Source organism: Poecilia reticulata, linkage group LG23 (assembly GCF_000633615.1).
Source record: "Poecilia reticulata strain Guanapo linkage group LG23, Guppy_female_1.0+MT, whole genome shotgun sequence".
Taxonomy (NCBI): domain Eukaryota; kingdom Metazoa; phylum Chordata; class Actinopteri; order Cyprinodontiformes; family Poeciliidae; genus Poecilia; species Poecilia reticulata.
The window spans coordinates 4,544,461-4,561,043 of record NC_024353.1 but is presented as its reverse complement, the minus strand read 5'-3'; the positions used below and the strand labels follow the sequence as shown (position 1 = coordinate 4,561,043).

General features: G+C 39.8%; 1 protein-coding gene and 1 long non-coding RNA gene across 7 annotated transcripts in view; both read right to left on the bottom strand.

Annotated features, from left to right (window-relative positions):
- atp2b1a (ATPase plasma membrane Ca2+ transporting 1a) overlaps nucleotides 1–1,685 on the bottom strand; it is a 44,198-nt gene extending 42,513 nt beyond the window's left edge. For 4 of the 6 annotated variants that reach the window (XM_008400654.1, XM_008400658.1, XM_008400657.1 and 1 more), the window contains exon 1: nucleotides 1,579–1,684. The gene's annotated coding sequence lies outside the window, so the exon portion shown is untranslated. Of the gene's footprint in view, nucleotides 1–1,236; nucleotides 1,255–1,578 lie in introns of those variants that run through there. The other 2 variants (XM_017302850.1, XM_017302849.1) reach the window with 2 other exon arrangements.
- A 3,962-nt stretch (nucleotides 1,686–5,647) lies between these two features.
- Nucleotides 5,648–16,583, bottom strand: part of LOC103459248 (uncharacterized) — a 70,714-nt gene continuing 59,778 nt past the window's right edge. The window contains exon 3 of the long non-coding RNA XR_001776231.1: nucleotides 5,648–5,773. This is a non-coding gene — a long non-coding RNA (uncharacterized LOC103459248). The remainder of the gene's footprint in view (nucleotides 5,774–16,583) is intronic.

Here is a 16,583-nt window from a genome sequence, read left to right as displayed (position 1 = left end):
GAGTGACAGACAGCGACAGTCTGAAGTCAAAGAGCTCAGAGGATCTGAGTGAATCAATAAACAACTTTTGAATTTCTTTATGCTGAGAAAGACAAATTCATCTAAAAGCTATTCTTAGAGCATTGTAAAGTCTAATTCAGACCTTCCTGGTCTGGACTGGCACTAAATCTAAGTAGTTTATCATTTCTATAATAAAACCTCAAGACATTCTGGCTTGGCTGTCATTACAAATTACGTAATGAGTCCACAGATAACTGCTGTACTCTAGGATGACGAAAAGACATTAGATAACTGAAAGGCAGGGTAACATTTTAACCGTAAAAGAAACAAACATGCATTTTTAGGGTGATTATACAGAGGCTTGCTCCGCAGCACAGGGGGACACCGCTGGCGCTGAAGCAAGCCCGGGTGCTTTTTAATTGGATAAGGAGTGATCCCTTCAACTGCACACCAAAAGGTGCCCGGTGGCTGCAGTCCATTTCAGTTTCGACAGATAATCTATACGATACTAGTCCTTCCATTAAGTCGCAAAAGTTTTAAGGGTGGCTGTCTCAAGGTCCGCTGTTCCTAAATGTTATTTTGCAGTGCTGACCGTAACTCAACCGTTAAATAACGGTTGATTGCCAGGAGCAGAAAAATATCGGTAGGGGTGAAGTTAACCTGAACGGAAAGCAGTAAAAGCGGGACAGCTCGAGAAGGGACTCGATGTGTGGTTTATCGGCGAAAGTGTATCTAAAAAAGAAGAATAATACTGATTGTTCCTCTATAAAAACAAGTTTACTGCGGCTGCATTGGGGTGACAGACAGCTGCGAGGACTGCCCTGCACGCGGAATCCACAGAACACTGTCCCCCAAATTTACAAGATAGCAACGGCAGCACGCTACATATCCAACATAAATTGCCTCCATGTATAGCCGTTAAATGAGTCAGACAACGTTACATGGAGTAACCTAGTGTTAATTTGTTTAACCCATTAAATTTCAACACATTTCACGGGAAATGTTCAGCTTAAAGCGCAGTTAGAGAGTGTACGGTTCACGAACCGTTAAAGCAAGCAAGTAATCGTCGCGAGTTTAACGTTAACGTTTAACACACGTTAAAAAGCCGTTCCTGGCTGACGTTCAACATTCGACTGTTAGCCGACTAGCTCGCATGCCTTAGCCTATACTGGTTGTAATGAGGGAAATACACACAAAAAATGTGCTTCTTATTGATTGACAAGTCCAAAAACTTACACTAGAGCTGAGTAGGAGTCACGTAAAATTAAGCACAAGCAAATGGAAGATGGCAGCATCCTCGCCGACTACTACGAGCCACCTGGGGTTGGCAAATGAAACGCCCAATGTCAGTATCGAACCAAGATATAACGATAGCTAACGGTGTTAGCTTCGGTACAGTAGGCAGTTACCCTTTCAGACGCTGGCCCTCGCTGATCACTGCACACCCAAAAGGAAGATTTTTTTTTTTTTTTTACACCACCTGGTTTTGAATGCAGCTTCCGAACACCTGGAAGCCTCTCCTAGCACGTGGCCATTCTGCCACCCTGGTAAGGAAATAAACCAGAAAAATATACTTACTCCCGCTTTCTGGAGCGCAATCTCTGACCGTTTCTCTCTCACTCCCCCTCAGTCTCACCAAAGACTAGACTCTCTGCCCCGATCTGAGGTAAGGCCCCGCCCACTGCGTTGTCACAGCCACAACCAAAGACGTCTAATGTGTCAAGAGAGTTCCCCCCGCTAGTGGCTCGTCAGAAAACCACTTGGTGCTGTGATGAAAACGGATGGCGCTACAATTGAGCTGAAACTGAACAAAGTGACTGTTTGTTCTTGTTTATAGTTCTATAAAAAAAAAATTACAATTTCCAATACCGAAAGCCAATCAACATTTTTTTTCTTCTTAGAAGAGGCAAACTGGTGCATAACTTTCTTTCTCACACTGTAAATCAATAACTAAATGTATACAATTAGCTTGTAAAACCAAATGATGAACAGAAATATAAATAAAAATAATTGTCTTTTGGATTTAAAAAAAAACCCACTTCGCTATACTTTATGCCTCTTTTTTTCCATTTTGAGTTTGTTTATGCACTCCATCCACCTCTCATGCACTAATAATTAAAGTTGAACATTTAAACCTTTTTTTGATTATTAATACTTGGATTTCGAAATTTTCAACCTAATGTGTTGATTTTATTGTCCAGACTATATTTACAATGTAAGGGAACACTTACGAACTGGAACATTTCTCAAACGTGGATTTAAACGAAGGCGGAAGTACATTGTGGAGAATCACCTTGCTTTGCCGACTTCCCTGCTGTCACAACACCGCCAGGGACATGTGATGCACGTCAAAAGGAGGATGGGTACGGACCAATGGTGTGGATTCCCATTGGTCGAGCCAGCATATCAGTCGCCTATGGAAACGGTTACGTCATGATCCCCTCGTATTCCCTCTTCGCTCCCGTGTCGCTTTATAATAACAGGATTATTGAGCAGTTCCCTCCATCATTTAAGGCAGCCAGTGAAAAGCACACACAGAAAGATCACTGTGTTGTCTCTGCAGTCCTGCTGTCTGCAACACAAGGCTCTTCCCTCAACGCTTAATCAAACCTGACGTCACTGTTTCCATGATGTAGCGCGGTTTTTTTTCTCTTCTTCTTCTGCTCCCTATTGAATGCCTGTATTATTTATTCACGATTATCCAGAACTCATGAGAAGTAGCATTTTCGGCAACCATAACCCTGGCTGGGTCACTGCAGCACGAAGAGCAGCGCCAAGTAACAATCAGAGCTGCCGTCAATCTCTTCAGCTACCAGTCAAACACTAACTGAGCAAATGTATTCTACACTTAGGAATCATTGCAGGTGCATGCGCCTAAAAAAAAAATCAAAATATGATTTAACAGCTTATTTTATTTCAGTTATTCAATTTAAAAAAATAAACTCATATATATTTATTATACACTGTAATATAAGCATTTATATATTGTTATATATGTTAATTGTAATGATTATGGCTTATAACTAGCCATAAGTATTACTGAATAATTTACTATAATTACAGTGGGAGAATAGAAATGTGTGGAAAATCTATTTTCCACTAATTATTAATCAAACATTTAATCAATCTAAACATCCGATCCTTTATTTAAGGTAACTCGGGGTTTCAGCAGTTTTGCAGTTTTTCTGGAAGTTTTAACCAGATAGAAGACCATAAAAACTGAATGCTGCTACTCCATGTTTGATTCTGACTCTGGAGATGCAGAGAAGACTAGAACAGGAAGACCTCAGCAGTCTGGAAGACCAATAACAGGTCTTTAAAATCCTGTCGTTTGTTTATAAAATGGCTTGGCATCAAAATATGTTAAAGTCTGTTCTCTTAGCTGCAAAGAACCTGTGTAGGAGCTTTAGAACTGAGTTGATGCGTTCCATTTTCACAGTTTTAGTGAGGACACGATGAGAACAAATGGATCTGTGTGATAGGTCTTAAATCAATCACTCATGCAAACTACCACAAGTTTCCCCTTCCACTTAACTTTCCAGGAACCAGTATTATTTAAAACTGCTTTTAAACAAAGGCCTTTTGTAGATTAGCCTAACTGTCGGGTTCTCCATTTTGTGGACTTCTGTATTAAAAAAAAAAAGATTGCTCTCACTTAAGATTCAAAGAAAACAAACAAAATATTACTGTTTGTAATGAATCTGTATTAAAATTTTACTTTCTGAATTGAATTACCTCATAAATTAACTCTTATAATCTCCCTTGCTTCCTTTACCCATCAGTTGAGGGCGTATTTGTAAGCGTTTTAAGGTCCAAAACAGTTGAAGAATTTACGTTTTTTTAAAAATAAAAGTTAATATTAAAGTTCAAAATGTGCAAAAGAAAAATAATTCTATTCACGAAAAGATCAAGCTCAAGCTTTAGAAATGATCTTTGGCTAAGTGAGCCAATTTTAGGTTCTCTTAGCTCGGTTTAATATCCCACGATTGAAAACAAACTTTAGCTAAGGTCAAACTGCTGTGATTACACTAGTCGTTTTAGCATAATGGGATTTATCATTAACACAATAGCCCTGAGTCTACAGAACCACGTATCTTTTCAGATGTGTAAACATCTCAAAAGGTCAATGAGTTTGTGCTTGTGTATGTACAACCTAACAGTGGAAAATTTCACTTCAGAATTTCTGTGTCAGATAGAAGTCAAAGGGGAACAGAAGCAGAATAGGAAAAAAAGTTTTTTTCTCTTCTTTTTTTTTTCCCACTGGGGAGTCTTGCGCAATAAGTGTGTGATTCGACTTCTATGGCTTAGCGAAAAGCAAAATGAGGAACTATCAGTCTAGTTGCTCAGATAAGCAAAAAAAAAAAGATGTAATAAACTTTTGAACAAACTGTGAAATGCTGGAGCCAGTCATGCCGGAGTGCGTTAGGTACCCGCCCGTGTGCCTTTTGAACCGTCAATTCCCTGCTCTAAAACTTCAGTAAAGTCCATCTCATTTGCTGATGTTTCCCTTTTCACATGCAGCAGCAGTGATGTAAGCCTCAGCTGATCTGCACGGCTTTATTTGCAAGGTTTTCAAAGTGGTGGCATAAAAGATAAAGCATAAATCTATTTTTATGTCTGCTACTATTTTTTTTTTTTCAACATAGCTGACCCTCAGCGGTTTAGTTGGCTTCCAGAGTGGCCAGTCTGTACAGTTTTATGTCGGCTAACCCTGAACAGATGACTCCAACCAAAACAGTGAAGCTGCCCGTTTTCTGTCTTTCTGCCTATAAGTCTGTCAGTTCCTACATTATCCCTCCCGTTTTATCCCACACTCAAATACTGCAGAACTCATGGAAGTAACTCAAAGCAAGAAGACGGATGTAGACTTTAAGCGGGGCGTCTTTAATTCACGCGTGGGAGACGAGCTGCTTTTTAGCCATTAAAGAGTTGATTATATATCGAGTTTTATTCACTGGCAGAAACATAATCGCCTAAAAATCCCAGATTAACGAAATTAACTTGTGATCTTCAGACTTAGCTAAACTAGCAGCGGCCTGTCTCCAGTACTTGCGAAACCTAAGACAATAAGCTGTTTGACAACTCTGGGCCTGATCTCCTAATCTCATAACTGACCACAAAGTCAACAAGTGCATGAGTGGAATTTAATTTGAAGACAAAAAACAAAACAAACAAAAAAAAAAACACAGGCAGAAAGCAATAATGTAAGTGATTGTCGGGAGCCCATTAAAATCTAAATGTCAACAGTGCTCCTCATGCAGAACTTGTTAATTTTCCGTAACACTTTCTTTATTGTCAGGCGCCAATGTTTTTGGTTTCAGTTTTAAAAATAGATTCATTTAGTTGGATTTGGCCTTGGGCTGCTACTGCTTGTTTGTTCAGTTTAGCTCCAAGATTCCTGTTCTGTGGTACTTGGATTGCATTTTGTTTTTGGCTGAACAATTTACAAAGTACACAAAGCTTATAAACTTTGATGCCGAGGTAATAAGCCACCCCCATAAAGATGCTTTTCGCCCAAAAACGAGCTACGCTTGAAATAGAAAACTACTCCAAATACAATGTATATAGAGGAAAACATTCAGACTAAACTGAAACAGACAACAGTGAACCAAGAACAAGTGCTTATGGTTATTATTTACCTGTGAAATTCAAATATGGGGTCTGGGAATGACATCAAACCAAATTTAATCGTGTTCTCAGTTGCAAGCTGTAAATCTGAGGAGATGCGTCCAATTGCCATCATTTGTGATTACTGCCAATTGGGTAGAATATTCTGCAAGAGAAGATAAATCATTATTCCATTCAAATATGGCACGGAGTTCAGAAAGGAGTTCTGCTTTCTGAAAAACAATTAGTTAGAATTTGTCGATTTGATCTTCATTACAAAACACTTTTGAACCACTGGCTTAGCCTCTTCGAGCTCAATTTTAATCCGTGTAAACAGCTGTAAATCACAGAATTAAGGTAGAAGATGACCCCTCATAAATTTTTGCAGTTTGCCTATTTTTCAAGATTTATAAAAATATTTTCTACTGACACTTAAAGTAAACTGAAATAAAGATATTTACTAAGCAGAAGAGAACCTAAAATCTTTAGAAAATCTTGGCACAAATCTTCCCCCTCCTTGTAATCTGAGGGAAAATGATCTCCAACGCTTGAGCACTTTGAGGGCCGTGTTGCTTTTAAATTGGTTGAGACCGATTGTTTCCCTCCACAGCTGTTGCCGTGAGCCTTGCTGTTGACTCAGTTTCTCTGTGGAAATTTGCCAGATGCTCTGGAGCGTCTCGTGAACTACAGTAAATGTCAAGTGTCACCGTCCTTTGTGCATGCAAATGTGTCGTTCACGCAGTCTGAGTAAGCATTCGTGATGAGGCGTGCCAAAACTTTATCGGGTTGGTGGACGCATTCGGTGCAAATCACAGACACTCTCAAAACAAACTCCTATATTTTTTTGTTGATAAAGAATCACATGCTTTTTTAGATAAGGATGAAGAGCTAAAAAGTTTAGAAAATAATTTTTTCGTAGGCACCAAGATTGCTTTTGTGGTATGTGTTTTTTTTTTTTGCTCCTAACATAGAACTTTAATTGCTGGGGTAGAGCTCTACACACCATGAGACGAGATAGCTTGACAAATAATTGCAGGTTCAGTTGGAAAGTGTCTCGCAACTGACACAGCATGAATGCGTCTGCTATTCTAACCAAGAATGACTTTGCTGCAACATCCTACTTGCATTTGGGCTTTGAATTGACGAAGATCTTTGCACAAAGCACGATGGAAAAGCCGAGAAGAATGGGGGGAAAAAAAACGAAGCCTCAAAATCTGTCATTTCCAAACAGTTAACTGTAAATTCTGCTGTGTTGGAAATGCCCGTGGAAATCATGTGCCTCGAGGCAAGTGGAAAATGGGAACAAGAAGATGCCTCATTATTTGGGTTACATAAGCCGGTCCCTATCAGTGAAGACGTGCTGCATGAACATTTCGTCCTTTGGTCAGCCAATCTTTCTTCACCACTTTGTTTCTTGAGCGGACATCAGATTTTCCACTGGCTCAGCAATGTGGAACAGAGTTTGACGTGGAGGCTGCGAGAGGGGCAGCTTCCTCCTTATTTTAAAAAGGAAAAGGAAAAATAGTATTACATATTTTCATGTGCTGAAAAATGGCACAAGAATCAGTGCCGATGACGGGTTTGGGAATCAAAAGTTCTTCACCAACACTGTGCCTTGAAAAAGTATTCTTTTCTCCAGACATTGAGCTAAAACTTCACAGAATTGTACTTAAATTGTTGACTAAGGCATTCTTATTTTTTAACTGTCAGAAAGTATTTAGTTATTAAGAGTTATCATGGAAGATCTTCCTTTAAACTTCCAAAACCTTATCCCTGACCTGCTGTGTGTCCATTACGCATTGAGTTTTAAGGCAACTGAATGTTATCAATGGAGATAAAAAGGGCTAAAAACAACTGAATGCCACACTTTGAGTGATTGTTAAAGATCAAACAAACTGCATTTTTGCACGTACTTCACAAATATGTGCTGCTTTGTATTGATCTCTCAAACAAAACAACTAAGGTTTGTGATTGCACAAGGACAAAATGTGAATAAAGTTTAAGTCATACGAATCCTTTCGCACACCGCTGTACTCTGAACTTCTTAGTTTGTGTGTGATATCATCTTGCTGACATGAGTCCTAACGGACTTCACCCTAAACTGTTCAGTCGCATTCAACGACGGCAGTGGCTATATCAGTCAGACAAAGTTTATATTAAGGATGGGTCATCAGCATTTTAATAATAAACCCTCTTTAACCAACATGTCATTAGTCTGCCACAATCACTGTAATCACATTTTTCTTTTGGTTCAAACATTGGTTTATGTCTGCTGAAGGAGACCCCAATTATATGATTATCATTCACACCATTGCTGACTGGCAAAGCAACCAGACACACAAACACGGCGAATTATACGTATGATGCATGTGGAATGAGATCTCAAGAAAATCCCTCAGAATCAGTTCCACAAAGACTCTTTGTATGAATGGATGCCTGGAGAAAGGTGGTGGAAACAGGAGACGCAGGGGGGGATGAAGGGTCCCCTTCTGATTGAACTGCTCACCCCTTGGTTTGTGCATGTTTGTGTTTCCTACCAGCCCAGGAATTTACTGCTCGGCACAGGCAGGAACAGCCGCGGAGAGGTGAATGGATAAAGACCAGAGTTGTTGGGAGGTAGGTTTGGAGGGAAACCGAGACGGAGGAGAGGAGAAGCGGAAAAAGAAAGATGAAGTGCAAACACAAGGAGTTATTGTAAAAAAAAAAGGCAAAGAGTCAGCAAATAAGCGTGACCTGGAAGTAGAGATGACAAAACAAAAGCTGTGTGCACAGGGTGCGCTTGCAGGCGAGGAGACAGTGGTCTCACTCTGCCCTGAGCCAGCAGCAGGAAGATTATCTGGCCAAGTTTCCACTTGCAAACAATAATTCACCACAAGTGCCTATTGAGGTCAGACTTTGCAAGGGCGGTGACCCACCCAGTGCAATACAAGGTTGTGTGAGTTGAAGAGCCTGTATATGGTTATAGGATTCCACTGCCGCAAAAATTTGCATGTGCTAAAACCAGCCATAGAAGGGCGCTTTGTGGGGTTCCTTCTCTGTCCTGCAGCACATTTTCCCCCCCTCGCTTTGTTTTCATCGATATCTCCTGTATTTACATTCGCACTGGCTGCTGGTGAGGCTGGAAAGAGTATTTCAGGCAGTGAAAATTTGACATGTCATATAATACGGAGGCATATAAATAGTCTTGATTCTGCTCTCGCCAAGGCAGGAAACCACCTGAGATTCCACATTTAGACGTAGCGCAGCGTTTGTGGAAAACGGTGCCGTTAGAAAATGGCTACAGTGAAAATGGCAAATGGGCGAGACTAAAACACCTGCTGCGGTTAAATGTCAAAAACGAGCTGCCAGAAGTTATGCAGAGTTAATACCTCACGGTTTTGATCAGACAATGGGATTTAGAGAAACATCTGATCTGTTAGGGGCTAGTTAGCTTCCTGTCAGAGATGTCTTTTGGGTAATTTAGAGGCAACAGGCAGTAATTAAGAATCGCTTTCACTGTGCTTAGTTGTTCAGTAAGGCGTAGAGCCCATCAGCCCCATTAATCTGCCTTTTCCTTCCCCCTAAGTCTGAGCGGTGCCACTGGGGACAAGGCAAAACAATTAATGGCAGCTTAATTACAGTGCCACATCAGATTTTTTTTTGCTTAACCCACAGAATGTACAGAGAGGGGAACATTAAAAGTACATGCATTCTCAAGGCAGCACACAGCTTTTGGAGCAGCTAAAACACTGTGGCACGGACTGGGCACAGATGGGGCACGGAGGAGGAGATCCAGTGGGAACTTGGTGCCCTTTACACCCTATTTCTTCTTTCACATAGGGGCTTTCCCCTGGGAAAGGGAAAAAGGTTTGATGAGGCAGGGTTACAGACTGGGACCTAAGGCCAGCGATGCAAAGGAACCCCTGTGTATGTGTGAGCAGATGTAACATGATGTAAGGAATCAAAAACTAGAAATGGTGGTTTTATATGCGAGATAAACAAACTGAAAACATTTCTAAGTCGGCAAGCTTATAGGGAAAAAGGGTATAAAACAAGAGAAGCAATTTGCAGGCATGAATTGAAGGAGCAATTTTCAGTGGCAAAACAGACAAGAAGTAACTGTTGGGACCTTAATAAATAAACCCATTTTGGGAGCTGACATTAGTAATCTCTTCAGTGAATACAATACAGATTATGCACGTAACCGTTATGGACTTTCCTAAAACAATACCGCTGGAGAGCAGATTTAAAGAGTACATTAATCACATCAAGTTGTTCAGGTGATGAAGTAGCAAAGCAGACCCAGACCATCATACTATCACCACTATGTTTGACTGCTGGTATAATTTCTTGCTGAAGTGCTTTGTTGTGAGAGATTTAACAGCTGTTGAATTTTAAACATCAACATTAAATGGTGTTAGTGAGGCCATTAGCACTTTAAATGTTATTCTGTGTTTTTTTGTGGCCTTCTGCATGAGTCATCAATGCACTCTTGGAGTAGTATTTTTAGCCCAACCTCTACTGGGAAGGTTCACCACTGCTTCACTTTTTCCTCATGTTTTCTCCAATGGTAACAGTTGTTCTCATTTTGGTTTCTTTGAGACCCAAAGCCTTAGACATGGCTTTGCAATCCAGTTCACACTGACTAACATCAGATAGGTTCTTTCATTTCTTTATATCAGGTTATGATCACTTGCTTTTTGACATGCTCTAACCTACATGTTGTCGTGCTCTACATAAGTTGATTTTTGATTCTACAGGCCTGCCAGTTATCAGGCCTGGGTGTTGCTAGGCAGCTAAAACAAAAATGTTGTAGTTAATCAGGTGATACATAAATTAGGTTTCTAATTCAGATTGACTGTTGAAGTAAAGGTCTTCAAAGAACTGTGAAAAACAATGTTTGATGTTCTTACAGAAACCCATTTTTATTAAATCCATGTAGAAGGAGGTAAAAAAAAAACTGACAACAATTTAAACTAAAGTGAAAATAATTCTGGTTCACGTAAATAAACTACAAGTGGCATGTTGCTCCAGTAAATATGAAAATGGGTGTAAAATAATACCCCTGGTTTATTTCCTCTGTGACGAACCCTGTGATTATTACAATGTCACAACTCCATCAATGTTACCGCTGGCATACCCCTTACCCATATTTAGGGAGTCAGAGATAGATCCAGCCTGATCCTGCCGGAGCAGATGGATATGTCAGATATGCCCGCTTGGGCTTATGGAGATGCTTAGTGGTAAATGTAATGACCTGTGTGGGTTCTTATGTAAATGTGTGTGTGTGTGTGTGTGTGTGTGTGTGTGTGTGTGTGTGTGTGTGTGTGTGTGTGTGTGTGTGTGTGTGTGTGTGTGTTTGCCTTCCATTCTATCATTCACCACTGTTCCAATTACCCTGGGTCTGCCTGGGGAAAGCTCACTTCGCTGCAACAGAAAGGCACTGTAATGCCAAAGTCAATCATGATTTGTTTTTAAATTCCAGATTTAGATCAGAACGGGGCAACTTCGCAAAGTTATGGATAAAAATGAGTTCAGCTGGTCAGATTTGTTGGTCAAAATCACAAAGAAAGTGCATATAGACCACTTTCTGACAAAAATTTTAATCGTCAATCAAATTCAGCCATCTCTAGAAGTGTTATCAGCTGCATGACAAACAACACAGTCTGTGTTGTTTGTCATGTACAAACAACACATACTGTGTCTGTCCGACTACTGCAGCTTTGTGGTTTGGGCAAAGACTGTTCTACCGCAACAACAGAGAAACAAAGCAACAACAACAACAAAAAACTCAGCCCCCTGATGTTGCTGACCTGGTTCACTGCAATTCAGGAAGTGCATGAGGTCCGGTCAAGTTTAAAGAAAACAGTGCGCACTGGAAATAAATTAGTCAACTCACAGACAGTTTAAAAAAGAATCCGTTGAACTTTCTCTGACCATTTGCTCACATTTTGCAGAGTTTTTGCTGGCCAGTTTGTTTTTCTCAGCAGGTGAATCTTTTTTTAACAGTTGTGACCTTTTCCATGAGTTGCTGATGTCAGTTATGTTTATTTAAACCATTTCAAGACATGTTTACCTTTCGTGACATCTAGATTTCCAAAATCCTTTTACACAATGAGTCATTTTTATAAAATATTTCCATTTCTCTTCCCTCGTTTTTCTTAAGCATACATGTATTCCCTGACTGAGGATGAAGTCTGATTGTATTGTATGGACAAGTTTTGTAGCATTAGCTGGTAGTGCTGAGTAGGACTAAATCTATTGTGGAAAACTGCAGATAGAGCGAGAGGTATGATAACTATGTAGTATCCTCAGAACCTTTGAAGTCTTGTCGAGTCATAAAACACAAACTGGTTGTGTGCATAAAAGTGAAACTTGCACAATCACTGCTGGTCTCTGCAGTACTGATGAGATGTTGAGAGGAATGTAGTTGCACATCAGTATAATAAAGCCAGTCAAACTGTAGCAGAAATCACTTATCAGAAGACTGTAAAAAGGTTTAAGCGTTAACTTTTATCTTCAGTTTACCAATTATTTAAAAAGGGACAGCATACATCAGTAAACTAAGTAAAGCTGCATTAGCCAATGCACACTAGTTTTGCTTAGAAGTCCCTGTATCTTCTGTAAATTGAAAAGAAAGCATCAAATTCAATTCGAATTCCTGTTTTTCTCATAAGTCATTTGCCGCTCGGAGACTTGGCTCATGAAAAATGCTTTTACATCCCTCCACAGAGTCCCAGTTTGCTGAGTCTCCGAGCCGCTGCACTAAAGCATTTCTTCCGACTTCCTTTATAAAACACCGTATAAAGATTCACTTTCACTGGAGCTCAAACACAAACCTGAGACTATCCTATCACTCATGTTATCTTAGGTGGACTTTATATTACGCAGTCATGCTGGAATTTGGAATTCTCAGTGTATCATCACTCTTAAGCACAGCTCGTAACATTTTTGGCATTCACATTCCTCCTTTATACCTGCCCCCCATTCATTCTGTATTTTATTTGCCGTAATTCTCGATTGTGTCCATGGGAATGAATGCAACTATTGTGAACTACAAGCCTGAACACAGATGGACAGAAAAAGTTGTAAAAGTGATGATATATGCCCTTTAAGTTTGCTGGCCAGTAGTTAATGGAAAGTTTGATTTAGCGTGTCATGTGAAGGGCACAGCAGGAGTTTACCACAGTTATGCCTCTAGAAAAACATCCATCACTGCTGTGATACATCATTAGCTTGGAGAAAAGAGGGCATATTTGTTGAAGTCGTTTAGGTGGACCTTTTATTTTTGACCTACAGAAGGGCATAGCTTTGTGAGTGGGTTCGGATTTGGGCACCTTTGAAGCATCTCGGCGCATTTTTTTTTGGAGCCGCATGTTATTAATGAGTTGCACAATGGCACATGTTATTTAGGCCCTGTGAGCTGCTTCAGAGCTAGGCCGTTAAACTCTCCATCATCATACTTCCATCTCGGTATTCATTAAACCCAGTCTATCCATTAGCCTTGACTATGTAAAAATTCCACTCAGATCTCCAGTATGTGAGAAACCATAGAAACAGGCTGGCCTTTGTTTCTTGTACTCGGGAAAGTGTCCTGTGAGCTGAACTGAGTAATACTGCTGTGGCAGATGACTGGCCCACTCACACACATTCAGTGTTGGAGGAAAAAATGGGTGAAGAATAACATTCATAAAAGGTGTGACATTTTGAAGGCCTGAAGATGATTTCTTTTTTTCCCATCCACTCATTGTTTTTTGACAGATTGCTTCCTCAGATGAAGAATTAACCAGAAGCAATGATGCAAAAAATTAAAAACTCCCATGTTTTGCTACTTGCACAGGAAATGCAAATAACACGTTGTCAGTTCAAACAACCTGAGCTAATTTTATATGTTTGATAATCTAATTTTCAGTTTTTTGTTCATGAATTAAATTAGATATGAGCAAGATGTGCTATATGCTTAATCATGTTCTGAGACTTTGTCAGTTGACAGCAGGATGAAAGTAGCCTGTCGAAGTTTGAAGTTGACCAAGATCAAACATACTTTTCTGATTTTAGCTTTTTTAGTTAGGTGACAAAAGAAAATCAAATTACTATTAGGGATTTGACTCATCTTTACGTCCATGTTTTTGTTTTTTTTTTATCTAACTGAGCATAGGTTACAGGAGTGACCATTTTCAGGAAAGACACTCCAAATCATTAAGATTGATTCAAGGCTTCTAAGAGGATTCCAGCCCATGATCTGGAGAAACTTTAAAGCAAAGTTAAAGATGTGGTCCATACTGCATATTGTCAACAGTAGAGAATTAAACACGCAACTAAAGAGAACAAATAAGAGAATATGTCAAAATGTTAGATCTAGAAACATTTGAAGCATATCTTGACTAAAACTGAATAATGAACCTCAACTAGTTAATGTCAGGAGATGTGAATTTTGAGTGGTGCACTAAGAACATGAATTATTCAGCTTGAATCAATGTGAACTGAACACAAAAGTAGTTCATGTGAGATGCGGCGTAGGCTGACATATTTCAAGTCAAAGTCAGTGACACACCGAGGATTTAGACAAAATGTTTGCAGCCATACTCAAAAATGTCTATTTGTAAAATCTTTATGTAAACTTCAATTACAAATTTTATCTAATGGAAAGCTTCTCTAAAAAATGTCCAGGCATTAGGGGGAGGTCTTTGAAGTAGACTGCTACCATAACCCAGTTAATATGCTACCCTACTTTCCAGCTCCAATAGCCCAGTTAGAAAAAGACCCACAAGAGTCACACTCTCCATGAGTGCACAATCCAAGTAAGTAATGGCAACTGTGAGCTAATGCTGGAGCTTTACCCACACCCTAAAATAAAAAGGAAAGATTGTGCAGAGCTGTCCAAAAGGAGCTAGGACTGGGATGAGATATTTTTGCATGAATATTTCAGACACTTATCTAACAAATGTAACTTATAGGATCCTGCTCAAGGACACCTTGGCAGGACATGTTGTAATAAGCACCGACTGCAGTTGGAGAAATAAAACCTGCCAAGGAAAAATTATAGGACATCGCTGCAAAGGAAGATATTGTGTCGGCTTGACTTTACATAAATCCTTCAGGAATTGAAAATCACAGCACCACTGACCGCAAACATCAACTCAAATCTTTGGTTAAACTCAAATCTGCTTTTGCTGTTTTTTCCCCCCAGCTTATCATTAATGAATCCAAACAAACAAACCTTAAAATTAAAACACAAATAACCTGAGTGGAATAGAAAAATTTGCTTTCAGTGAATCTTTTTTTTTTTTCTTTATTCAATTTTGTTTGGTAGTCATTTTTTTGGAAAGTTGCATTTTCACTCACCACAAATAGGTCTGACGACTGTTCATTGTTGCTTTCAAAAAACAAAACAACAACATGATGGGACGCTGTAAAAAACGACTGACAATAAGGAGTTTGCCCGTCATTGAAGCCTGAACGCCATCTCTATTCTAAATATGTTGCAGCTAGCACAGACATCCCCTCCACTATTGTCAGCGTTCACAGTTCCACATTTAGAAAGTAGTAGTTTTTCAAAGAAGTTACATGAATTCTCAGAGGTTCCTGAAATCCTTGATGGCTGAACAACGTGAATAATAGATTAAAATCACATATGTATGCATTGTGAGGTTGTTTTATTTAATAGTTTGGCAGCAAAAAATGTGGTTTTAAAGATAAATGTTTTTTTTTTGTTGATACATGTGATTTCTGATTAAAGTGCAATTAAACTTAAATTAATTACAGACCCTGTAATTAACTTGATTAAAACATTTTATTGAGTCCCACCACTAATCCACAAGTTTTTCCATCAGACCCCCTTTTAACAGATGTTAACATTTTTTATTCATCTGAGTCACAAGAGAAATAAAAGTCAGAAATCTGTGAAATGGCAAACATTTTTTTCACAGGATTATAATTGAACAAACCAATGAACTCGTAGTGAGGATGTCCAGATTCTCTGCATTATATGTGGGGGGTTTTTGGGGGGGCCGGGGGGGTTTGCTGCTAACCCTAACAGTCTATATTGTTCACTTCAGGGTTGAACAAGCAAACAGCAGGACACTGATGTGTTTCAAGCTGTAACAAAACATGGGTTCCTTCCAGTTTATTTCCCAATGTCAAACATATGCTTCTTGGCTGTCAAACGCAGGGGAGCAGTGACTAAATACATTCCCCAGAGCAGCAGCAGCATCGAGGATCTCCTTGCTATAAATGGTAAAAAAAAAAAAAAGGACAGAGAAGAGTCATGTTGGAGACTGGGTAGGAGCTGCAAGTCATCATTAGTGTTATTATCAGGAATGCTGTCCTCGAAATGCTGCAAGCAGGCTTTGTGCCAGTTTTAGCAGATGCTAATTGCTATCTTTAAGGACAGGCTATTTGCTTAATGTATAAACTGTGCTGATGTGGAATGGGAATGATTTACTGAAAGGAACACCAAGCTAGATAAAACAGATGTGAGGTGCACATAACATTGGAATATTTTTAAATCTTATCTACGTCCCGCTGAATCACTGCTCAGCATTATTTCATTCCTTGTTTTTCTTTCCCTTGTCTGCTCTTGTCTCACCAACCTGATCTTTCCTCCACCTCTGCGAGACTTCGTCCCTGTTTCTCCTTTTATGTAGGTCACAGCCCAGAGATATGGCAGAAAGAGCTCCAGCGCGGTGGAGGTTTCTGGCAGGACGGCGGCGGTGATGGTTGTGGCCTTCGCAGCAAAGATAGGGGAGGGAAGGATTGGTAGCATCGGTTCCAAAGCGACGGGGCATTGTACCTGCTAATTCATAATGGATGAGGGCCAGCAATAATAAATGAAGCCGGTGAGTAACCTGAGGATGCAGCGGGACATGGAGACTTACTCCGGTTTTAGCCTCCTTTTCCTCCTCCTTCTGTTGTCAGCCAGTGATCCTTTCTCAGAAAACATGGAACATGATGCTCATCCAGACATGAACCGCGTAGCGTTAAAGCTAAAACGGGGC